General features: G+C 37.1%; 4 non-coding genes across 4 annotated transcripts; all 4 read right to left on the bottom strand.

Moving 5' to 3' along the window:
• Positions 1-489: 489 nt before the first annotated feature.
• Positions 490-562, bottom strand: TRNAN-AUU (transfer RNA asparagine (anticodon AUU)). Its single transcript has one exon. It is a non-coding gene; the product is annotated as a tRNA-Asn (tRNA).
• A 7574-nt stretch (positions 563-8136) lies between these two features.
• Positions 8137-8209, bottom strand: TRNAK-CUU (transfer RNA lysine (anticodon CUU)). The gene has a single exon. It is a non-coding gene; the product is annotated as a tRNA-Lys (tRNA).
• A 71-nt stretch (positions 8210-8280) lies between these two features.
• TRNAK-CUU (transfer RNA lysine (anticodon CUU)) lies at positions 8281-8353 on the bottom strand. The gene has a single exon. It is a non-coding gene; the product is annotated as a tRNA-Lys (tRNA).
• A 71-nt stretch (positions 8354-8424) lies between these two features.
• On the bottom strand, positions 8425-8497 carry TRNAK-CUU (transfer RNA lysine (anticodon CUU)). The gene has a single exon. It is a non-coding gene; the product is annotated as a tRNA-Lys (tRNA).
• Between the last annotated feature and the right edge of the window lie 17944 nt (positions 8498-26441).

The raw sequence follows: 26441 nt of genomic DNA, 5'->3' as shown, positions 1-26441 counted from the left end.
TAGCCACCAGTACTATATATACTACGAGTCGTTTATTTAAAGCCTTAGTAATATATACATTCATTTCATTCCTGGGTTATATAAACAACATTAATTGTTTATTTTACTCATAGGTACTATAGGCCCTACTTGTTCATTTCAGTCAGGGATACTATTAATATCATTAGTCGTTTATTTAATCTCGAGATTGAGATTCATTGACTAACAGTGAACTCATAAATGATGATTTCCTCAAGTAGAATATCTGTACTTGTCGTTTTCACATTTCATTGACTATGTTGTCTGTAGGGTAATAGTGAACACCACAGATCACCATGATTCTAAATAGACAAATCTCCCACAACAGCGGTCAAAATGCTAACTTGACAAAAGGTCTGGATTCTCTATTGCTAAACCGATCGACTGAGTTAGCCGGGCCTCACTCTTTCGAGCTACTGTTTGTATTCTAAGGAAATAGTCTATTTTAGCATAAAGAAGGAAGAACTGAAACGCCCAGCATGGGGCTCGAACTCACGACCCTGAGATTAATAGTATCATGCTCTACCGACTGAGGTAGCCGGGCTTAACAGTTTTGAGCTACTGTGTGTTTTCTAAGGACATAGTATCATTTGATCAAGTTGAGTCATAGTACTTTTAGAGACAATAGCTGTATTTGAGATAATGATTGGTCTCTTTGTAACTTTCTGACATTTCCATAGCTTGTTGATTTCGTCTGCTGGGTCTTTATATTTGCTTATTTTCGTACTGAATGTTGTACGTATGTTATGAGTCAGTGGTACTGCTCCATGTATGAGGGTTGCTTCGTGGTCCATGTTATTGATAATAGTGTTGTCGGGTCTGTTTGCAGGTACCGTTACATCTGTTATGATTTCTCAATCTTAGTAGATTTTGTATTTATCGTTTTCAAGTACTGGACTTGGCTGGTATTTATAGTATGGCTTAGAATCGGTGATTAGTTCCATTTATGTGCCAAAAAGTGGTGAATGCCTTTTGCTGGACTTGGCTGGTGATCGGGGCTTAGAATCGGTGATGAGTTCCATGTTGTGGGCCCAAAACTGGTGAATGCATTTTGCAACATTGTTGTGTCTTTTTAGATAGTCTTTGGGAGCCATTATACGTCATGAGCCTGTGATGTATTTTCTGATGTGTCTGCGCATTTTCTGCATTTTCGATCCGGTACTTTCTTGCTTCAGTACGTATTTACAGTAGTTTCGGGTTGGTGTCACTCAGTCATGGATGGTCATCATAAATTCTACTGTTTCAGAAAAAGAGTCCAGTTTTCTGTAACTACGACACGCACTTCCGACCACAGGTTCATGTGAATCTTATTTTCTTGAGAGGAATCTATTCTCAAAATATTGTGACAAAATTTTTGTAACACCCTGTATAAGTGACAAAGTTAAGAGGCTTCATCCCGGCTAAATTAAAATACCGCTAATTTTACAGTAATTATGTAATATTCTCAAATAGATAAAACATAATTGAAATGTGAAACAAGAGCACCCTAGACAATATTATTTTGCGTGAGGTACCGTTATTACAAGTCACCTACTGGCTTTCCGTTTTCACCCGTTTAGAAGCGCGAAAATAAATACCGATTTTCAAAATGGCTGGAATTCGAAACCAGATAAGTAAGTCGTGATAACGGTATCTCAGGTAAAATAATATTGTCTAGGGCGCTCTTGTTCCAGTTTTCGATTTATCTTTTATCTACTTGAAGATATCACATAATTACTGTAAAATTAGCGGTATTTTAATTTCGCTGGGATGAGGCCTCTTAAGAATGGTTGTAGCATTTAGTCCATACAGAGGCTTGGCCAACTTTTACTTTTTTTTTTAAAGGAAAATTGAAATAAATAATTCTTTTCCATTGAAATATGTTAGAAACACTTTTTTTTTTTTTTTGATTGAGCTACACTATTTACACTTTACTGATTAGTTAAGATATATAACTTGTTAAATATAAAGGCAATGAGTGGCCCCACGTAGCGTAGTCTTCAGTGTGTGCCAGTGCACATAATTATCAATCATATTATTAATCTTGGCCATTTTATTTCAGGCACTCATCCCTTCTAAACCCTTTTCTCACCAGTTGTGTCCAGTCACCCTCCACAACATTAAAAAAAAAAAAGTCCACACCCCAACTCGCCTCTCGTTTTCCAAACTTTCTGTCCTTTTTCACTTTCTTGTCCTTCGTCCACCCGATAATGTTTCCTTTCGTCACCAACGAAGTTTCCTGTTTCTTTCTGTCTTTTGTCCAGTTTAAAAATGTTAAATAGTTTTCCTAACCAATAGGAAACGAGGGTGGGCTTGCATTTGAAAATTTGTAAATGCTTCTGAAAAACGAAAATAGAGTGAATAGAGAGAACAGAATGAAGAAAGACGCCAAACGATCAGTACAAAATAAAGAATGCGTCCATTGTCATTATTTTAAGGACAATTTATTAGTTTCATTAATGAAACGAGGAGTATAGTGTGTGAGTACTGTACGACCAATGACAGTGATTAAAAAGACAATGCTGAAGTAATTAGTGATATAAACGTCTCATCGGCAGGGCCTGCATACGAACTTCAACATTGTGAATGTGAGTGATAGACTGTACTGAAGTAATTAGTGACATAAACGCCTCAGCGGCAGGATCTGGACATTAAGATGAATGCATTGTGAATGTTTTCTGAGTTGTGCTGAATGTGAGTGATTTGTGCATTGAATGGACTATTTGGTGAAAATACCTGAGACTTGTCGAGAGACAATGTGCAACAGGGCCGGTAAGATCAAACATACGTAAACTATAATAACCTTTCATGATAGAATGGCCAAAGACTATTAAGGGAATGTGACAACTATCAAAATAAAATAATAACAATTGGACTATTCCAATAATAAAAATTCATGTTAAAGGAAATAATAACATTTGCAAATCTTATTATCCACGTACTAGTTCACGTTTGTTCCTATTGATATATAAAATTTCAGCCGGGAAAATTCTTTATTTGTAATGTTTTCTTTTGCATATAAAGTAGCTGACATGAAATTTTTCGAATTTCATTTTTACCTTTATTTTGCCCAGTCATAAGTGCGGCCGATCCCGGTTTCGATTCCCGGTGGGTGAACTCGGTCGGAAAAGTGTAAAGAGCTTTTTTGGCCAGCCATCCCGAATGAGGTTTACCTGGGTTTTCTTCATTCACTCCAGGCAAATACCGGGGTAATACCTATCATATAGGTCCCAGGCCGTTTCCTTCCTTCCCTTTCCGCAGATAGTGTGCTTGCCGAGGGACGTCATTCCTTATACGTGACAGGCTAAATGGCCATAGATGCCGCAAGACCAGAAATCATAATTCCTAAATCCTCAAGGCAATCAGCCATATTTAAAGACTTTATTTCTTAAGAGTCTTCATCCCGGAGAAATTAAAATACCGCTTATTTTACAGTAATATGTGATATCTTCAAATAGATAAAAGATAATCGAAATGTGGAACAAGAACGCCCTATACAATATTATTTTACATGAGAAACCGTTATCACAACTCACTTATCTGCTTTCGATTTCGAGCCATTTTGAAAATCGGCATTTATTTTCGCGTTTCTAAACAGCTGAAAACGGAAAGCCACTAGGTGACTTGTGATAACGGTACCTCATGCAAAATAATATTGTCTAGGGCGCTCTTGTTCCACATTTCAATTAGCTTTTATCTATTTGAAGATATCACATAATTACTGTAAAATTAGCGGTATTCTAATTTCGCCGGGATGAAGACTCTTAAGTAAGTATGTAAGAAGTTGTTCTTTACGTATAATAACAATTGTGCTTACGATTCCTGAACGATACAATGTTTAAAAGGCATACGTTGCACCGATTGTTATGCAGAAGTCTACAACGAAAGAGCTCTTAAGTGCAGATGGGTCATAAAAAGTAGATTCTTATCACGGCCTTCGCTCTGATTAAAAGATGATTTATCTTCCTGGAGGCTTTCTAAGCTAAGCTAATGTTGGTGTACTTTGAGTGGTTGGGCAAGAAGAGTATGGAATGATGACTCTATAAGCGATGCTGTTGACCTCTTACCATTCCCAGATAATGATGATGATGATGATGATGATGATACGCAGTGTAAATTACATATATGGGTTATGTTTAGAGGGAGAGAGAGAAACAGCTACGAGGCGACCGTTAGGATAAAACATGTTCCATAATTGAAGAAGATTGTAATGCGCAAAAGGAAGTTTAATAGTAGGTACATGCCACCACACTAAATACAGGGTGTCCGAGAATTATCTACACAATTTTACGACGTTATATTGAAAGAAGTTAATGTGATATTTACATGCGGTTTTTTGCATTCAATACAGAAAGTCTTAAAGTTTTTTTTACCTGTTCAGTACACCTCTATGTGGGCACCATGTGTGATACAAAGCACATCCAGACGAAAATCAATTTCAGCCCATGTGCGCTGCAGCAAATCATGAGTTACTGTCTGAAAAGCACCAAGGATACGCTGCTTTAGCTGTTCAAGGTTTGCTACCTTCGTAGTGAAGACGATGTCCTTAAGGTACCCCCACAGGAAGAAGTACAGTGGTGACAGATCCGGCGACCGCGGAGGCCATGATATCGGACCGTCGCGACCAATCCACCTTTTGGGAAACACCTCATCCAGGTATTCTCGAACTTCTAAAGACCAGTGTGGCGGAGCTCCATCGTGTTGAAACAGAATGTTTGGTTGCAGATCCTCCAACTGAGGAATCATATAAAGCTGGAGCAAATCCAAATAGACCTGACCTGTGATTGAATTTTCAGCGAAAAAGAAGGGTCCAATAATGCGATTATGCATTAACCCACACCAGACATTTACCTTAGGGCTATCGCGCTCCATCTCACGTGTTACATGAGGGTTCTCGGATCCCCATATGCGAACATTGTGCCTGTTAAACTTCCCAGACACATGGAATGTTGCCTCGTCACTGAAACAAATCTTTTGCAGGAACTGATTATCGTACTAACCTGTAAAAGACAAAAGAAGAACCTGTAAGACTTTCTGCATTGAATGCACAAAGCCGCCTGTAAAAGAAAAAAACTTTAATACTTTCTGCATTGAATGCAACAAACCGCATGTAAATATCACCTTAACTTCTTTAAATATAACGTCGTAAAGTTGTATAGATAATTCTCGGACACCCTGTATTTTCACTCTTATTTCTTATTTTGAATCGTATTACAGTGCAGTTATTGCGGAAATTTATTACGAAATATGAACAAAGTTATTATGGGTGTTTTCGAAAAAAATATATACCCGAAAAAAGCCCATCACGAAGTGTAAGCCTTGTGAATTTTTAATGAAAAATTACTTACGCTTTCTTTTATGCTTCTTGATAAACATTAAAACAAAATGAAATTTATGGGACTTGGTGGCTCATTGGTTGCCCTTCCCACTGGTCTAGTGGTGCCCTCCCTGCTGGTCTAGTGCTAGCACGTGCGCCTTTGGTGTACGGGGTCCTGGATTCGATTCCCAGTGGGAGAACCTGCGTGGTTTTAACTCTCCTCGATATTTCAGTGTTTCTCTAGGAGATTGGAAAAGCAAGTTAAACGAATCAAGCAAGAAAAATTAGTAATAGATAGTTCAAGTAAGTTGCTGAGACACGTTCGGTGAGTCAGTTATTTTTTTAAATAAGAAAGTGACTAGCACGTCCACCCTTGAAGTACGGAGTCCCGGATTTGATTCCCGGTGGGAGAGCCTTTGGAATTTTAACTGTGCTGGATATGTGTGCGTTCGTGTCCCTGTCGAATTTGGTAAAGGTTAAAGAAACCTTGTAAACGAGGAAACTCGGGTGCTCAGGAAACTGAGGTATGATCGGTTAATCTTTTTATTTTTAAAAAATGGTAGAGTGTTCACCTGTGGTACATGGAGTCCTTAGTTCGATCCCAGCCCACGCCGAGTGAGCTTTGTGGTCTACAAACACCGTGTGCGTGGGTTTTCTCGGGGTTCTCCCGTTTCCCCCCACTTCATTCCACCGTTTCATCCATTACTCATCATCACTGTCTCCTTTAATCTGACAGGCATAACCGTGGGATGTAAAACTTAAAGATTTCATTTCATTTTCAAAAAGAAATTTAAACAAAATTGAACAAATTTTTTTATTATATAGAAAATCCCCCTTCAAATAACCAATTTTGAAGAGTAAACTACCTCTTGTAGATTTATTTTTGTTATTGTTGTTATTTATTGTTATTTTGTTATTGTTCCTTTATAGTATTCCCTACAAGACGAGACGAGACGAGACGAGAAATAAGATTTCGCTGTCTCGTCTCACAAATTTTGTAGAAATGTCGTCTCATCTAGGCTCTCCAAGAATTTTTTCCCGTTTCATGTTGATTCTCCAAAAAAAGTTTTTTTTCGTCATGTCTCAATTATTTTTCTTGGCTCGTTTGTAAGTTTATGTACACAATTTACGCCCTGACTTTTTTTTTCTTAAATTCATCTAGAGTTACCAGAATCAGGCGCGCACTCAGAAATTTTTGCTGTTAGTGGTCCAAGCTTCGGGAGGTGTGATCCAATACTACGCACCACTACTGTTTTTATAAGAGAAAGAGTACAGATGGAGTGTAAGATCAAATTTTTACACTACATCAATCATTTCCCTGTTAACCCTAGAAAGACCACGGGGCAAGGGTCAAAAATGCTGAACCATTGACCAAGGAAATGGATTAATTGCTGTATCCATTCCTTATCTACTCTACAGTTACGGAAAGCTGGCTTCTGACAGACAGCTGCACGTGCTGTAAACAAAACGAAGAGGGATGTTATCCGCCAATTCCTACAGTACTCTATCATACTGTTTAGGCAACCAAGTCACCCAGTCACCCATTCAGCGCACTCTTGCAGCTTGTTGAAGGTTGAATCTTTAATTACATATAGAAAATACAGCAGAGACCAGTCACATTGCGGGGCTTTTAAGGAACACACTTTACATCCGCGTTATAACTTTACCGCGATGAAATGAAATTTAATACTATTCAGTAAGTTCCTGGAACTACCTCGAAATAATATACTTCTTGAGCATCAGTCTTTGGCGAACAAAAAGGTCAAAGTCCTTGAATTTCCTCTATATTCACCTGACTTTGCTCCAGAGAACTTCATGCTCTTTTCTAGGGATGCGTACGAGACAAGATTTGTGGCTGTCTCGTCTCGAAAATGTGCTGTAAAAGTGATGTCTCGACTCGAAAAATGTATATTTTGCTATTGGAAGAGCCATGTCTCGACTCGAATTTTGTCAGGAAAATCCTGCCTCGACTCGTCTCGTGCTTATCCCTACTCTTTTCTAAGCTCAAATTAGCCCTCAAGATTGAGGGGAGGTTTAGAGGATGTAGCATTTCATGTTACAAACGAATATTACAAGCAGTGGTGTGCAGTATTCGGATGGAAGACTTTCCTAGTGCGTTCCAGCACCTCTACTACCCCTCTCGCGAGTGTGTGGCACGGGAAGGAATTTGTGTTGAAATCTAACGTGGTAATATAGTTTTTTCTTTTTGCCACCAAGGCAGTCCCGGAATTTATTGAACGGACATTTTCACATGTTAATTAACATAACATAGTAACTTCGTTGGTGAAGGAATTTCTTATAAAAGCTGTCATCAAATTCACTATTTCCCCAACTCGAGCTTCCCCCCCCCCCTCCTTTGCAGTCCAACATTACATTCGACCAAAGTCACAAAAGTATGGAACTTCTCTTCACTTACCATTCAGACTCGAACTGCACCTTTGGTTACCCCATATTTGCGAAATCTGTTCATTATTGGTACGCCACTGTAACTTTCTCAATTATTTTTAACTTTTCAATGTGTATTGAAGAACAACAATATGCATTTTACTTTTTCTTTGGTTTTCTCAGAAGTTATGTCAGGAAGTGCATAATAAAAAGTACTGATACTTCAGTTGTCTCGTGAGATTGAAGAAACTGTAAAAAAAAAAAAAAAAAAAAAAAAAAAAAAAAAAAAAAAAGAAAAAGAAAAAAAGAAAAAGTAAAGTAAAAAAAGTTATTTAAATGCGGACTTCGACTTGTTCTGGACTTCGAAACAGAACATTCAAATTATTAGATGAAAGTGCTAACGTTTCATTAAACTGGCATATTAAAAAAAAGTTTAACGCCCAGCGTGGGGCTCGAACCCACGACCCTGAGATTAAGAGTCTCATGCTCTACCGACTGAGCTAGCCGGGCTTAAGAGTCTGCATTAAGACTTTCTATTGAAATAGTGTCTTTTACATACGGAGGAAGAAATTAAAATGAAACGCCCAGCGTGGGGCTCGAACCCACGACCCTGAGATTAAGAGTCTCATGCTCTACCGACTGAGCTAGCCGGGCTAAGGAATGTGGATTAAGACTTTCTATTGAAATAGTGTCTTTTACATACGGAGGAAGAAATTAAAATGAAACGCCCAGCGTGGGGCTCGAACCCACGACCCTGAGATTAAGAGTCTCATGCTCTACCGACTGAGCTAGCCGGGCTTCCCTGTTGTTACATTTATCTACCCTCTATTTTTGAATGTCAAATAGTAGTGACCAGAAAGTGAAAAAGTTTGTAAACAGAACGCTGCAGCCTAGTTGTTGCGCATCTAATCCTACATTTCCCCACTCCCTTCTCTGCGACGATGATGTTTTGCAGTGTTGCAATCTGGAGGGAGCGGAATGGTCTGAGGATTTTCTACGACATTTGAGTGTAAATGCTGTATATTGATTGCACTAAATTTTTAATGCATTTTAATATTTTCTCTTTGAATATTAAATGAATTAAGTAGGATTAGGGGTATTCCTTACCAACGTAATATATGAATTAAAAGGTGGACAAGTTCGCAATGAATCTTAATGAAAAATAAATAAATAAATGATAACAGAAATCACCTTCTAAATATTTTCCATTTCTCCTTCAGTTTCACTCTCCCACTCATCTGAATCTGTATCGGCCGATGAATCTGAGTCTGAATCGGTTTCACCAAATCTAGTTATCAGTTCATCTACACGCTCATCCATAAGTCCGTCTCTTTCAAAGTAAGAATCTTCAATTTTTTTCACTTGTTCAGAACATTTTACCCATTTCTGTGGTGAATATTCATTAAATAACTTTCCCAGTAATTCTTTCTTTTCATCCAGTGAATCGGAAATGCATTGCCTTGCTTTGCTCTTTATTCCCCCTTCCCCCCCCCACACACAAGTTCAATAGGATTTAAGTCTGCGTGGTAAGGTGGAAGTCTTATTATAGTGTGCCTCGCGTTTATAAATTTCTTGTCAATCGCGTATTGTTTCACATAAGGTACATTTTGAATTCTTAAGAAAAATTGTCTTTTGTTCATTCTCCACAATGTATTTACTCTATTCTCTGCTTCAATTTCGGTTTCGTTTATAGGTTTGTCTGTCGCTGATAGCCACTGTATCATGTCGCTTTTAAGTGAAGACATAGATAGTCTTTTATTGATTTGAACATTGTGATAACTGGCATTATCAACGACAACAACGCTGTTTTCGGGAAGATTAGGAAGTAGTTTTTCATCGATCCATTTTGAAAAATTTCTACTGTTCATCTCATCATGATAATCTCCACTTTTTCTGCTTAGATTTGGACAATAATAGAGCATTATCAACAAACCCAAATTCCCCTCCTGTATGGACCATAATAAGACGTGGCCCTTTTCCAACAGTTTCTGTTGCACCTATTTCACTCTTACTTTGCCAACACGCCAGTACTGAATGTGATGCGTGAATGTAGGTTTCATCTCAGGCCGGGCCCGTGAATTAATAATGTGAGGCCCGACTCGAGTTAGCATTTAGGCCCGACCCAAGGGCGCCGATTTCTCTGTAAAGTTGGGGGCATTCAGATGCAGAAGGTATATACATGAGGATTTTAAAGCAAATTGCATTCAAATTATGCCAAATAATGTATATTCATAAATACAATAGGGGGCCTACATGACCTTTGGGACCTCGAACATATAACTAGGGTGATAATTAAATCAAATATTTTAATTGCAACTATACCAAATATTTTGATCCGCACTTCTGGAAGAGGAACTAGCTGAAATAAAAGAAATCGTTGAACGAAGTTTTCTCTACTAGTTATGTTGTTATAGGGTTTTTTTTTTTTTTTTTTTTTTTACACAAGTTGTATCTTCGGCCTTGGAAGTTGAATAATTATTCATTCTTACTCAGAAGGATGGGGGGGGGGCGCAAAATATTAAACATTATAACACTTGAGACATAGTTTGTACTAACAATAGACTGAAAGCAGTTTATTTGTTGTCTTATATTGACAAAAATACTTTTGTCAACTCGTCTCATTGAAGTAAGACAGAAATATTTCCCTTTCAGAAAGGTGCGCCCCCCGTTCTGTATTCGCCCCTGGTTCAGTATCGTAATGTTCTAGTAGGCTCGGCTGTCAGTTCAGTCTTTAATGTGGAATCCAGAAAATTAAGCCATTCGCCTTTTGGTTTCTCTTCGTTTTAAAGCTTAATAACGAACATACGCAGAATATACTACCGTAGAATAGGAAGAGCTACCACCGCAACGCATTTTCGAAAGCGGGATTAAATGAAATGGACCACTGATATGAGAATTACGAGTCGATACTGTAGGTATAACGCTACACGGTAATATTTGTCATTTATTTTAGCAGGTGATATTTGTTGTAGCATAAGTTTGCTGAGTTAGTATCACTGGTACTTTCAAGGCCAGATCAGTGGATGGAAGAGTAGTGGGGAGGGTGGTGGAATACGAAGTGCTCCGAAGCGATCTGCGCATCTTGGTTTGAAACTTGTCGAGTTATAGTTTCTAAATCTTATATAAGGGCATACGTTCGAAAGCCGTGGTAGTTCTGTTCTAGTCTACAGAGCATAATTGTGGGACTTTAAAACATAGATTTCACATTCCAGGCTAAAAATATAGATAATTAGAAAGTTAATGAATATAAAATAATCTAGTGGAATCAGAATGCGGAAGGAAACGGGAGAACCTCGAGAAAATTCTCGGACATGATGTTGTTCAGTGAGGACGCCAGTTTCACTTTCCTGGGGAGGGGCCAAAAGGGAGAAGCATAGAAAATTATGGTGGAGCAGCTATTTTTTGTGCACCGAAAATTATAGCTTTGCAATATTTGAAGTACACTACAATACAAGATGTCTGGGGGAAATAAGTCAGATGGCTCAGGAATAGTCACCAAGGAAGAGCTCGCCCCTTTCCGGGCGTTATCACCAATGTTGACAGTACAAATCCACCGATGATGGATCGAACCCGATAGCCCATGCGCCAGAGGCGAACGCTCTACTATTGAACCATTCTTCCGCAAACTTGGAGCGAGATAATGTGATATATAATGGCTTATCGTGAGGGAAGTCGTATCTTTTTAATTCAGATCCCATGATTATGCCCTCAGGCTGATGGAGATGGCGGGTAGAAAGAAACTGTGGGAATAAACGAGAGAAACCGGAATACCTCCCACCAGGCCGGTAGCCAGCCCAAAAATGTAGGGGGGGGGGCGATCTAACTATATTAGTTCATTACCATATTATAGTTCATTTGCAAGCCTACCGTGAAAATTTAGAGGGGGGCTCCCTAGACCCCCTGGGTTCGGGCCTGCCTCCCACGTAGGCGATGTTTCCCTATCACAAAGGACACTTGTATGGTGGAAGTACTTTATGCAGCCTCCTCGGTTTCCAGGGATACCTAAAACTTTAGGGGGAAGCCCATATTCATCACCTCCATAACACCAATAAGATGTTAGAAAACTTGAGAAAGGGCTGGAAAGAATATGGGATGAAAATAAATGTGAAAAAAACAAAAGCCATGGTGATTGGAACTATGCGGTCGGTGTCAACTATAGAAGTAAGAGGGGAGAAAATAGAGCAAGTGGCTAGTTTTCGATACCTGGGTAGTGTCATTAGTGATGATATGAAGTGTGAAGGTGAAATAAAAGCAAGAATAGGAATTGCGAAAGAAGCCTTTAGGAGGAAGAAAAGGCTATTTTGTGGGACCTTGAATAAAGAGTTGAAGAAAAAAACTCATAAAATGCTTCCTGTGGAATATTGTACTGTATGGATCAGAAACATGGACATTACGCAAAAGTTATGAAAATGACTGGAAGCATTAGAAATTTATGTGTGAAGAACAATGGAGAGAATTAGGTAGGTCGAGAGGAAAACGGATGAGAGAGTGTTACAAATGGTGAGGGAGAAAAAAACAATTTTAGATATTATTAAGAAGAGGAAGACAAACTGGTTGGGACATTGATTAAGAAGGAATTGTATCATGAGGGACGTGCTAGAGGGTATGGTGGCAGGAAAGGGAGAAAAAGGGTAAAGGAGACTACAACTAAGGTTGGTGTAAAGGGACAAGCTTTGTCTGTAGATGTCACTACAGTCTTCGCATCTCTCTTATGTAGTTTTTTACCTTTCACGAAAATTCAGGATTTCTTTTACAAATTTCAACCTAGAGACTTCAAATTTCTAGAGAAGGAACTTCATAACCTATCGAAGGCAACAATCCGTGCCGATTTTCTATTTAGAATTTTGTTTATTGTTGAAACAGTTGTTAAAGGTTTGAATATCCATTTAAACAATCAAACCATTTCACACAAGAATCCTTGTCAGTCGCATGCACGACCATCTTCACTCACATAATCCTCTTCCAATACACCAAGCTGGATTTCGCCCAAATTTTAGTACTCAAGATCAATTATTCCGTCTCACCACAGTTATTTACAATCAAAACAATACAGGTTTTCCTTCTTGCCTTGTAACATTTGATTTGGAAAAGGCTTTTGACAAAATTTGGCACCCTGGCTTGCTATATAAACTTCGTAACTATCTCCTGGCAACTTCGTACATCCGCTTCATACGCTCCTTCTTAATAGGACGACTAGCTTACATCTCAATCAATGGAACGCTATCTCATCCTATCTTGCTGCAATCAGGTGTACCACAAGGCTCATCATTGTCTCCTTTATTATACTTACTGTACGTCGCTGATCTTGTTATTCCTAATAACACCACAATATTTCAGTTTGCTGACACTGCTTTTTTCACATCTGGCCGCACCGTACAATCACTTAATAAAACCATGCAAGTAGCCATTGATTCATTTGTGCGATGGTGTTATGTTTGGTGGTTAAATATTAACTCTTCCAAAACACAAACCACAGTTTTCTTACCACGTCGACGCCGTTCACGAGTGCATCGAAACCCGAATCTATTTCGCCTTCAGGTTGATCTTACGCCTATTCCAGTTTCAAGTACTATTACGTATCTCGGTGTCATTTTTGACACTCATCTTACCTGGACTCCACACCTCACCAAACTCATAGGTCAAGCGCAAAATCGACTTAATCTTCTCAAAAGATTAGGGGGCACAACCTGGGGATTAAGGGCACATACCGTTCTTAATACATATAAAACCTTCATGCGGAGTACATTAACCTACGGACATACAGCCTGGGCATCTGCGCCATTAAAATTCTATTAAAAATTTGCTATACTAGAACGCCATGTTATACGCCTAGCATACCGCATAAGCCTACCGCATCCAACACGTTTACTTTATGAGATGATCGATTTTCCGCCATTATTAACACACCTCGAACAACTACGTATACGTTACATCAGCAAACGTATGGCACAGCCCCATCCTATGATTCTTGATATACTCCGCTACGACCGAGACAACGATGCACCACCAACTTTCATTGACACCCCTCTCCAGCACTTCATGACATTATATCATTTACAGTTAGATGATGACATATTGGACCCCGAAATCTATACAATCTACCGACCGCATGAACTTTCATCTCATATCTATCCATCATGTGCACAGTAATACCTATTAACAAGGGCCTCCTCCGTCTTCATCAGTTCCTGAATCGCCCCAGGAACAGAAGATAACTTCATTCGTCTGAACTAACATAACCTTGTAATGTGACATCCAAAGCACTGCATTTCATCCATTCATTACATTTGTTCATTTTCTTACTGCAGCCCTCAACTTTATTTTTCTCTCATCATTTGTGTTTATGTAATAACTGACAATGTTCACTTCTAGCCATTAATCTATCATACGTGTTATTTATTTATTTATTTATTTATTTATTTATTTATGTTATTTCTTCTCTTGGAATCATTTCAATCCATGTATGTTTAATATTAATGTGATGAATAAAGAAATAATAAACCTGACAACCCTTAGACCACCTACATTTCCATAGAGACAATTGATCTACATTACAGCACTTACCCGAAAAAAGGACACAACCCTTTAAACGGGACGACGAACAAAAAAAAAAAAAAAAAAAAAAACATTTCAACAATGAAGAAAATTATAAATAAAAAATCGGCACGGATTGTTGCCTTCGAAAGGTTATGAAGTTCCTTCTCTAGAAATTTGAAGTCTCTAGGTTGAAATTTGTAAAAGAAATCCTGAGTTTTCATGAAAGGAAAAAAAATACATGAGAGATATACGAAGACTGTAGTGACATCTATCGGCAAAAATTGTCCCCTTAAACCAACCTTAATGGACGATACCAAAACAGAAAAATCGTACGTGAAGACGAAGAGATTAGCAGAAGACTATGGAGCATGGAAGCTTCTCAGCTGCGGTAAGTGACCTGCCAATAAGGGCAGAATAAATATGATGATGATGATGTTATGCCTCTACTTTAAAAACTTTGGTGGAGAAGAGTTTTCAACCTTTCCTACGTCTGGATGAAACATTAATGATGCTCTGTGTATCTCATTATATTTCAGCCCTGCTTATGGTTCGGACCCTACGTTAATAGAAGAAAGCATCTTTGATAACCTAGATGTTGTACTAAGACGAGAAATGAAAGTAAAAACTCGAATATTTTCGTATGTCACCGTTTCCAACTATGCATTTCATTAATTTAAAAAAAAAAAAAAAAGAATCTTGTTGGATGACTAGCAGATAAAGAGAGATGTAAAAAAAATCAGTAAGGGTTGAATCTGAAGAAAGAAACTGTGCAGGAGCAACAAGCACCAGCAGAGCGTGTAAGAAGACATTGGGATGTAAACAGTATGACCTTGGGACAAGAGAGAAGGTCAGGAAGAATCTTATATACCAGGAGGGAAGTCATGTGCACACATAAAGGGAGGGAGGGTTCATATACACACACATACATACATATCTAATCACACACACACACACATTAAGGGTGGAATGGCAAATGAAAAATGCAGAAGAAGAAGGAACGAGGACTTCAATACACAAGCCACTTGGTGAATGAACGGTGCTTACATCACGGTTGGGGGTGAAGCACTGCGTTCTTTCACCCACACAAAATGCAGAGACAATTTTGACTTCTATTATGTAGAGGTGTAGTCTACATGTATAATTTCCCATGTAGAAAATCATACATTATTATTATTATTATTATTATTATTATTATTATTATTATTATTATTATTATTATTATTATTATTATTATTATTATTATTATTATTATTATTATTATTATTATTATTGTAAAGAAGGAAATTTATTGATAATTTTTTATTCAGATAGTATTGAACAACAAATAATCCAGTGAACAATTTTTTAAATACTAATAAGAATGTTAAATTAAACACTGGGACCTCGATAACTCGAAGTTCAAGGGAATTGATAAAAAGTTCGAGTTATGCCTATCGAATTTTTCGAGTAATCAAGGTAGGCCACAGCAAAAATTCGAGATATGGAGGTTCCGCATTCCTTATGAAAAGTGACCATATAATCTCTATAAATCGAAGTTTTATTTGTTCCACTTCTATAGCTCGAAATTGTGAAACGTCCTTAAATTAAATATGACTAGCAAAAAATAAAATACTAGACACGAGTAAAATACAATTATTGCAGTACACATTACCAACAATGACAATTGTGTAAAAAGCATAAAGCTTTAGCTTTGAGTTATCGAAATCACATCAAGAGAAATTCGACTTATAGAGGTAAACTTCGACTCGTAGATACGAAAGTTCGAGTTACTGTGGTTTTTAAATGTAATTATGAAACCCTTAAAATTCGACTTCCCGAATTTGTCATTTTTAAACATTCGACTTACAGAGGTTATTTTTAACATTGAGTGTTGAAGAGAGTTCAAGGGAATGTGGAAAAATTCGAGTTAATAAGGATCTCGGGTTATCGATATCCAACTGTAGAATAAAAAGTCAATGAACAGTAATTGCATTAAATTCAAAATGTGATATAAATGAGAATGACAAAATCTTTGAATATTTAAATTGGAATATTTGTCTAAAAAGATTAATAACGTGTAACAAAGCGTTCGTCACATGAATCAAATCATTTTGAATTTCTATCAGGAAATATATCTGCCATTTTTGATTTTGTTAATATGTATTCTTCAGTAAATCCTATTTATCATCTCTGATCGCTTAGGTTTGTAGCATCCCTTTCAACAACGAGGGTATATGAGACGTGTATCTCTAACTTAACTTGGGATTCAAATCACATAAGCTCGCACCGAGAATTGAACCCGGATCTCACGCTAGCCATATAGCAACAAGGGAGTTAGTATCATATTTATAATGCAAAAACATGACAGTAACGCCAATATGTAAACCTTAGAATAATTTTAGAGTTGCAGGTTGCATAAAGAATCAGGCGAAAAGTTTCGACTGACCACCCAGTGCCCCTTAAGAGGCTTCATCCCTGTCCCGGCGAAATTAAAATACCGCTAATTTTACAGTAATTATGTTATATCTTCAAATAGATAAAAGATAATCGAAATCTGGAACAAGAGCGCCCTAGACAATATTATTTTATGAGATACCGCTATCACGATTCACTTATCTGCTTTCAATTTCGAGCCATTTTGAAAATCGGCATTTATTTTCGCGTTTCTAAACGGCTGAAAACGGAAAGCTACTAGGTGACTTGTGATAACAGTACCTCACGCAAAATAATATTGTCTAGGGCGCTCTTGTTCCATATTTCAATTATCTTTTATCTATTGGGAGATATCACATGATTACTGTAAAATTAGTGTTATTTTAATTTCGCCGGGATGAGCCGTCTTAATATTAGATCCTTTGGGACAAACTGCATGATCTATTCAGTGTGTCCTATAGTGACCGCGACGCCTCGTGAAGCCTGGGCTCCACATAAATCATAGAGCTGCTATTCCCTCACGTGTGATACATCGGAAGAGTTCGGTACGATTCGTGGCGCTGCCTTCCGAGCGCACATTTGAGAAAAACTTAAACAGCAGAAGTGCAACAACAACGTTGCCAAATTTAGAGGACATGACAAACAAGCCAAAGAAACAGTACTTTAAGAAAACTATAAAACGAACACTAATAAACATTCGAATTAAACGCTAACAATAACAATAAAAAATGTAAAAATAATAGCAAAAATAACGACAACAAGAATAACAACAAAACGAAATTTAGCGGCAATCTGACAACACTGCACTCTCAGGAGAAGTTCTTTGTATAGCGCGAGAGACGAAACTGGCAAAATTTGATAGGTGAGAGTTGACAAAAGAGACACACCCTCGCGTCCTATTGGGTGGTGAAATTGCTAAATTTAGATCAAGCTTCACGACTCGTTGCGATCACTATGAGACATTTCCCTGGCACTTTTTGTTTCATTTCTCTATCTTCAGCAGCCGATTGTGGTTTACGGCCAAGTATAAACACTTGATTTTTTATGATACACCCTATATATATATATATATATATACACTTCGTTTATACTCACACAGTGCCCCCACCACTGGAAGAGACAAAATAACCCTTAATTTACGATAGACAGTGTTTATTTCTCGCACAGTGATTCCAATACTGTTAACGTTCATACCTGCCGCGTGTCTTGTAACGATTTATTCTTATGAATTCTCAGAAAGTACGGTAACTCAACATTTTATCATAATAACCAAAGCATGCAATTAGCAGATCAACCTTCCCTTCCGACAACCTATAAATTGATTCAATTGTATGAACTATATATATATGAATTGTATATAGGGTGGGAAGAAAATGTACTGACAAACTGTGAGAAGTGCTTCCTCTTAATAAATAGGGCAAAAGGGTCTGTACATGAGTCGAGAAACTTCTTTTTTTTTTAATCAAAAGATCCAATATATTTCAATCAAAAAATTTTCTTGTATGCCTTATATCTGGACAACTACATATAGTGTAGCCAAACCCAAATTATCATTTAACTCAGTATGACGTGCTTATTCCGTAGAAAATACGGAAACTCGATTTAGGGGCTGTTCAAAAATTTTGTGGCCCCTGATTCAAAAACTAATTATTGGCCAAGATTGCAATCTTTTGATGATTTTTTTTGATCATTCCTAAAATTCTTGGCCAAAATCACAATCTTTTGATCCATTTTTTAGATCATTCCTAAAATTCTTGTTACATATGTATAGGGTGTTCTTAACTCATCTCCAAAAGCACAAAAACGACTAGCTAGAAACTTGAAATTATACCAAGGCATATACGATATTTCATTATTTTTAAAGAGCTCCTTCGTGGCTAAGCGGTTAGCATACGTGTCTTTGGCGTGGAAGACCCGAGTTCGATTCCCGGCAGGGAGCTCATGTGGTTCGGATTCCACGTTAATCAATAGGTCCACGTCTCAAATAGCCTCGCTGCTGAACGGGACGTTAAACTCAAAATCAACTCAACTCATTATTTTTTAAAGTTGATTAACTTCATCAGACGCGAAAAGTCGCCAAGGGAACCCAGTGAAGGCACGACATTTACTCAGAAGATTTCACTTTTTTTGGGGGGGGCTCAGGCCCGTCTTTCAGAACCGGTATCTTAAAATTAAAACCAGCACGGGTTATCGTCATTGCCTTTTATTTCTTTAATTTATTTTGTTTTGCATTTTGGAATAGGTGAAAGGGGATTTGGATGAAAGGAGAGAAAGGAAACCACAAACAAGAAACAAAAAGACAAAAAAAAAAACGAAACAAAGAATGAACAAAGAATAAACTATGCAAAACTTCAACTATTGACTGTTGCAATTTTTAAAGTACTATAACTGTTGAGTTTGGCCCTAACATATTCTATTATTAAACTATGGAAAACTCAACTATCTACTAACACGATTTCCAGGGTATTTGACCATTGATCTTGACACTAACATGTTCTGATACTTGATTGTTTGCTAATCAAATCAAAATTATCTAAACTCTTCTGATCTGCGCTATCATTTCCTACCTATGTTTGGTATTATTACTTATTTAATTCTGATCTTGTTAGTATTTAGTTAGTTATTTCTATCTAGCTACTTCTATTTTTGGTATATTTATGTCTATATGTAAGATTTCACTTGTATTTTTGTCCCTGATTAGCAACAAGTCTATATAGGCGGGGATGAACTTAATGTTTTTTCCGCCCTTAGGGCGAAAAATGCTACCGCCTTTTACCCGCAAGTACACATTTTTAACACACACACACACAAAAAATAAACTTCCGCTTTTTGCTTTACTTCCACCACACCTTCTATCATGTCCCTCATAATACAATTTCTTCTCAATTCTTCTTGTTTTTAATTTCTCCAGCACTATTCTTTTCTTCCGCGCTCGCTTTCATCTCACCACATCTTCTATCATATCCCTCAGAATACTATTTCTTTTTAGAGAGTTTCTTTTCCTCTTTTTAAATTATCTCCAATATTGTTCCTTTTCCTTCCTCGCTTTACTTTTCAACCAAACCTTCATGTTATCTAGAATACAATTTCTTCTCAAATAATTTCTTTCATCTCTTTAATTATCTTCAATATTATTCTTTTTTTTCCTTTCTCGCTTTCCTTCTGCCACATCTTTTAATTGTTCTTTTTCCTTCTACGCTTTACTTCCACATCTTCTATCTTGGTCTTCAGAATATATATTCTTCTCTAATATTTTTCCCTTTTTAATTATCAACAATATTATTCTCTTTTACCTCTCTCGCTTTCCTTTCACCACAGTTTTTATAGTGACCCTCAAAATATTTTTTCTCAAATAATTTATTTTCTCCTTTTTAATCATGTACCAATATTGTTCCTTATCCCCTAACTTTTTTTTTTTTTTTTACCACAACTTCTGTCATATCTCTCAGAATACGATTTCTTCTCAAATATTTTCCAACTTTTTAATTATTTCCAATATTAAATTATGTTCTCTCTGCCTCTTCTACCATACTATACTTTCTATCATGTCTCTAGGAATATAATTTCCTCTCAAATGATGTCCTGCCCAGTTTCTTTTCCTCTTTTCAAGTATCTCCAATATTATTCTTTTCTCCCTCTTCGTTTTTTTTTTCGTTTCCACATAGCTTGTATTTAGTTCATCATAATACAATTTCGTTTCAGAGAGTAACCAAATTAGTTTCCTTTACTTTGTTTTCACCTATTATTGTTCTTCTTTCACTTTTTACTTCAATTTTTCGTGTTTCCATTTCCTTCAGTTAAATTACTCGTATCTCAATATTTCCCCATAACTACATTTTGAGGCATTCTTACAGCAGTTTTTTTTTATCAGTTTGTCGTAACACTCAAGTACTATTTTAAAAGTATTTCACAACAAGGAGACACGTAGTCTAGTGGCTACAGCGTTGGATTTACATCCACGTGGTCTCAGGTTTCAAATTTTTTCCACCCAGGATCGTGAGGCAAAGTGGGGAGTCACGTAAATGAAAGACGTTACGGCCATGATACACCTGTTCGAGACAAGGCGACGCATCGCGCTAACCACGTATTCGTCGTTAAGTTAGACGTAATTTAGCCGATCGCTAATAGATGGCGTTGGAGCGGCTCAGGCTCACAAAAAGGACTGTTACGCCAAATGGTTTAGTTTGGTATTTCACAACTAGAGGACATTGTGATAACATGCTTCTTTAGTGTAAACTAATTTCATTTCACAGTGTGACACTCCCAATCTATCCAACCCCTTGATCTCCCAATCTATATGGATTCACTATCTAAACGAGAAATGGTATAAACGCTACTTACGGTTTCAATAGGGGGGAAACGAAGCAGGTAGAAGTTATTTTTGGGACGTTAAATATATTTCTCTGTCTATCAGAAGGAAAGATAGAAGGAAAGAGAGGAATAGGAAGAAGAAGAACACAGCTGATCGATGATTTGAAAAAGAGAAGAAAATATTGGGAGTTAAAAGAGGAAGCTGAAGATGGAGCAACATTTCCAGGCTCAAAACTACAATTGAAAATAAAGGTCCTCATTAGTCCTAGGACCTGAGAATAATAATAATGTACAGGGTGGGTGAGAAATAGCTTGTTAATATTAAATTTCAATAGCTTTTTATAACAAATATAACGTTTGCATGAAATAATATATTGTGGTTTCTAAAGTGGTAGAATTGTAATTTAATATATGTTTTCATTTCAGAGTGATAATGGCTCAGAATTACCCGATTGTCTGACATTGCATGACCATGCCCATGTCGTAGGCTATGTCGTTATGAAGTCTTGTTGTCTGTTGTGCACGTGCAAAGATGGTGGAGCAGTGTTGACGGAGACCTCGTGCTTCAATTGATGGTAAAAACATCAAGAACTGTCATTGCAAAATATTGACTACAGAATCTTTGGGAAATGCTCACAAAAGCAACCAGACGAAAGAAGAATGTTCACCCAAGAATGTTTCACTCACGAAGCCCTGATCTCATCGTATGTAATTTCTTCTTGTGAAAGTGGACGATGGAAAAAATATAGATCTAGCACAAATTAAAAAAAAAAAAAAAGGATCAGTTAAGGGAACACATTCGGCATTTTCTTACTCTAAATTAAAATTATCCTGTTTTTTTAATTGGTATTAATAGAAAAAAACACGTAGTAGTTTTTCTGCCTAAGAAATAACAAGGTTACCAACAATATTCCATAACAACACATTTATATAAACTGTAAGAATTTACGCAAAAGAAAAAAAAAACAGCTTTATTAAACTGAATAATTCATTACTTATAAGGTCTGTTTAGGATTCTCAATCCACAATCCAATTTAATTATATATTTTCTGTCTTCTTTTAATGACTAATAATCAATCTACGAGGACAAGAAGGGCTGATCCCGAGAACCACAGTATGAAAAACGCTGCAATGTATGATACAACTCACTATACAATAGACTAATAGTTTTAAAAGAAAAGAGTTGGCCAAACATGCTTCCTTGGGGGACACCTATTAAGCTTTCGTTGCATAATTATAAGTTGCAGAATGAAAAAGTATTTTTTTTTTTTCGATGACCAGAGGGAGGCCAACAAAATATGCATGCAGTGCACGAATGTCAGTCAACTAACTGAAGAAAAATATTTTTCGAAAAAAAAAAACATGAAATACACAGAAAAAAAATCCCTTTTCAACCCCTCACGTCCAAACACACAAGGGGTAGAGGAAAAAAGAACCATTGCACAATCAATACGGGGAAAAAGTCTCTTGTGCTGTGCGATGAAGCAAAGGGGGCGGGAGGGGGGAATTGTGCGTGGAAAGCTTTGTAGGCACGTGAGCCAGCTTAGTAATTTAAGTCACGCATGATTCTTCTTTTGTCCCCCGCTATCCCTTCTCATCTTTATTTTTTTCTATGTCCATCTTTCTGGCTGGCTGTCCATTCCATGAGAACGACAGAAGATGTTAGATCAAAGTCAGGCAAAGGGGGACCAAAAAAAAAAAAAGATATAGATGTATTTTCCTATGACAATTTCTCTTTTCGCTTGGAAACGAAGATCGAGAGAATTTACTTTTTTGCTAAAATCGATAATTTAATCCCTCAAGTAAACGTATGTGGCAGAAATAAAACATAAAATCTGAAGTTTAATTCCTGGGCTAATAATTTGCGGTGTTGGTCCTGCATAGTGAGGGAATTAGGAGATAGCGAAATTTCTACACCTATAGTATACATAAATCAGTGTTATATACATCATGGGCTGTAACGGCAAATTATTGTTGTTATTATTATTATTATTATTATTATTATTATTATTATTAGTAGTAGTAGTAGTAGTAGTAGTAGTAGTAGTAGTAGTAGTAGTAGTAGTAGTAGCAATACGAGTTGTAATAACATTAATGACTAGCAGACTGCCCGTTCTTCGCATGGGGACAAAACGTTTCATTGTGGGTATAAAGGACAGCAAAATTGTCAGCAATCAACTTAGGGACCACAAAAACTATGAATTCGACACTAATAATAATAACAGTCATTTTCAATTATATTTACATGTCACCATCACCCCTTTGAAGTACTAATGCGGTCTGAATTTGGATTTAAACGGCATCGGAAGTGTCACTGTTTGTCTCAGCGATTCCTAAAACTATGGATTCGTCACTAATATCGGTCATTTTTGATTATATATATATCCCCCTCCTCCTTTCCGAAGTTGCGGGGCTGAATTTGGATTTAAACGGCATCGAAAGTATCACTGTTCCTCTCAGCGACCCGGAAATTCATTAATTCGACACTAATAACAGTCATTTTCTATCATCTTATACATCCCTCCCTCTCCCCTAAGTTCCAGCATCAAAGTGAAATTATAAAAAACCGTCCCAGGCCCGAACCTCATCTAGTTGAAAATTTGGTTAAGATTGGTCGGGTGGTTCGAGTCACAAACATAACCACAGAGTGTGTGAGAAAGAGATATATTATTATTATTATTATTATTATTATTATTATTATTATTATTATTATTATTATTATTATTATTATTATTATTATTATTATTATTATTATTATTATTGAATCGCATTCAGTTTCAATTTAATTAGAAGTACGCAAATATGCACTTATACTTACTAAGGAAATACTATGATAATAAAAATAGAATTACAAATACAGAAAGATGCATCCATTAATTATGAGTTATCAATTAGCAGAAACTAATGTCATTTGCCATTGTTGATATAGTTTTATTTCTATTAATCAACCTTGAATCATAGGATTATAAAGAACTAAATTGCAAAACCTTAAAATTAAGAGAATACAATTTGTCTTGTTAATAAGAACTCCACTAGTTTTGCCAGCTCTAAAAAATTAAAAAAAAAATAAAATAAAATAAAAAGAAACAGCACCCTTCAAAATTCCCTATAATATAGATCTAAGTGTGAAGTATCTCTATTTGGACCCATCCACGGGAAGAAAATGTACTATCGTGAACAAAAGTGCATTAGCACCTGTATTCTGCATATCCTTAGTACATTCACTAAATACTTTAATAGATACATTGTGCTATAAATGAGAAACTGAAATCGGCATTGATTATTTTATTCTATCTACCAGTAACTGCCACTTCTTTAAAATTATCCAAGCAGATAAACAAAAGTATAATAATCTTTACGTGACAATTTTGGATTTGGAAAATGAAATTTATTCTTTAAACTTACACTTCAGCTACAGGAAATTGCTTCAAGAAGTCATTTTTCACTCTCAATAAATGTATAAAATTCCTTACAAGTAAATTTCAAATTTTCCCTGATACACTCCCTGTCATCTCTTTAAAATTGTCTAAACAGACGAATAATCGTTGATAGATGATGAAAGGTGATAGTTTTTGGATTTACAGAATTAAAGTTTTTAAATCTATACTTCGAAGTAGATGAAATTGGTTGGAACTAGATACAAATTTGAAAAAAAAAAAATCGGTCATAAAGGGGTTGGTAAGAAGTTTGTACTGCTCACGGCTTTAATAATAAAAAAAAAATTAAATAACAGCAATATTTTCAGCCAGGCCTGTTGACAACCCTAAAGCCCACTATTCTCCAATATACCTACGAGTCGTTAAAGTTAGGAATGGCGGGGGGGGGGATTAAATTCAGGGTAGAAACTTGTCATTACAAGTAATGGAACAAGTGTTTCAGTGAGCTCGAAACAATAGCGTCATTTGGGGAGGGCAAGAAGGGCAATTGTTCCCCCACGAATTTGAGAACTGCATGCTCATTAATGAATTGTATACTAAGACACTAATAGAAAAAAGAACGTAGAACTTTTATCTTGGTGGACAATCTTGGCCTCCTCCCCAGGCCGGTGGCCAGCTCAAAAATGTAGAGGGGGGCCCGGCCGAAGTTAGGGGGTCGATCTAACTATATTATAGTTCATCACCATATTATAGTTTATTTGCAAGCCTATCGTGAAAATTTTAGGGGGGCAGCGAAAATTTATGGGGGCCCAGCCTCCCTTTGACCCCCTGGATACGGGCCTGCTCCTCCCGTATAGCAAAATCTGAAATGACGTTAGTGTTTCGCAAATCCAGCTTCTAAATGGAGCACTTCCAATAATATTCTAAATTCCAGTTTTGTATTCATAGACAAATTACTAGCGATTTTCTTGGATTCCGTGACTCTATTTCAAATGAATTGTTGAACATAACACTTTAGTCGAGCATAATTTTTCTTTGAAAATATTTCATTTTAACGTCCCATTAGTATGCTCTTAAGGCTAAGGTAGACGGATGGTTATGGCAAGTGAATGATGATGGAGAATTGGTAGAATGAAAAGTAGGAGGAAAAATGAAATGAAATCTTTGTTTTACGTCCCACAGTTATGCCGGTTAGGCTAAAGGAGACGGTGATGATGAGAGATGAAAGAAATGGTGGAATGAAGAAAGTGGAAGGAAACGGGAGAACCCCTAGAAAACCCACGAGCACGGTGTTTGTCCACCAGGAAGTCCACACGGCGCGAGATTGAACCAGGGACCCCAAGCACCGGAGGTGAACGCTCTACCACTGAGCCACCGCGCCCCCAAGTGGGAGGAAACAGCAGTACCGCGAGAAAATCCACGAACACGATGTTGTCCACCACAAATTTAGTTGGTCGGAGATCGAACTAGGGACTCCATGCCCCAGAAGTAAGCACTCTGGTATTTATAAAAAATATTTGTTTTCTACTTGTAACGAAGAACGAATTTTCCCCGGAATCGGGATGATCATTTCTACTCATCTTGACAGCTTTTCCTTAATCCCCCCCCCCTTCAGATTCTACAACAAGATTCATGTCATCTGCAGGAAGGGGAAGTAACAAGCCCTTATTTCCGGAAATGAACGATTTTACTATTGAGTCACCACGAACACAGTGACCATTTCACGGTCAAATCGTCACATTTTCATTTAAGTCCGTATGCCTTTGCGGAATTAATGAACGCTCTTCTAGTCAAGTAAAAATTCAGTTCACACCATCTCTTTTTCTCGTTTGCCAAGTTATAGCGATATGCATGTATGAACCATTGAATTTATGAGGCATAAAAGTATAGGGTATATAGAGTGGCTGGTAGCAGCAAGTAGGCCTGGAGCAAAATTGTATCTGCTCTTGTAAGGTAGACCGCACGTGGGTTCTCTCAAGTGGCAGCAATGCCCAGTCATGCGTGGACTATCACCACGCCTTCGGAAGATTGGGTCATTGCTTGCGATGGAAACAACCCTGCCCTGGCGCACTAACAATCTGTAAAAGTGTAAAGACCAGCTTTAG

This window comes from Thermobia domestica, chromosome 14 (genome assembly GCF_964235325.1).
Source record: "Thermobia domestica chromosome 14, izTheDome1.hap1.1, whole genome shotgun sequence".
Taxonomy (NCBI): Eukaryota; Metazoa; Arthropoda; class Insecta; order Zygentoma; family Lepismatidae; genus Thermobia; species Thermobia domestica.
Note: the sequence above shows the minus strand (reverse complement) of the source record. Positions and strands in the feature narration are given on the sequence as shown.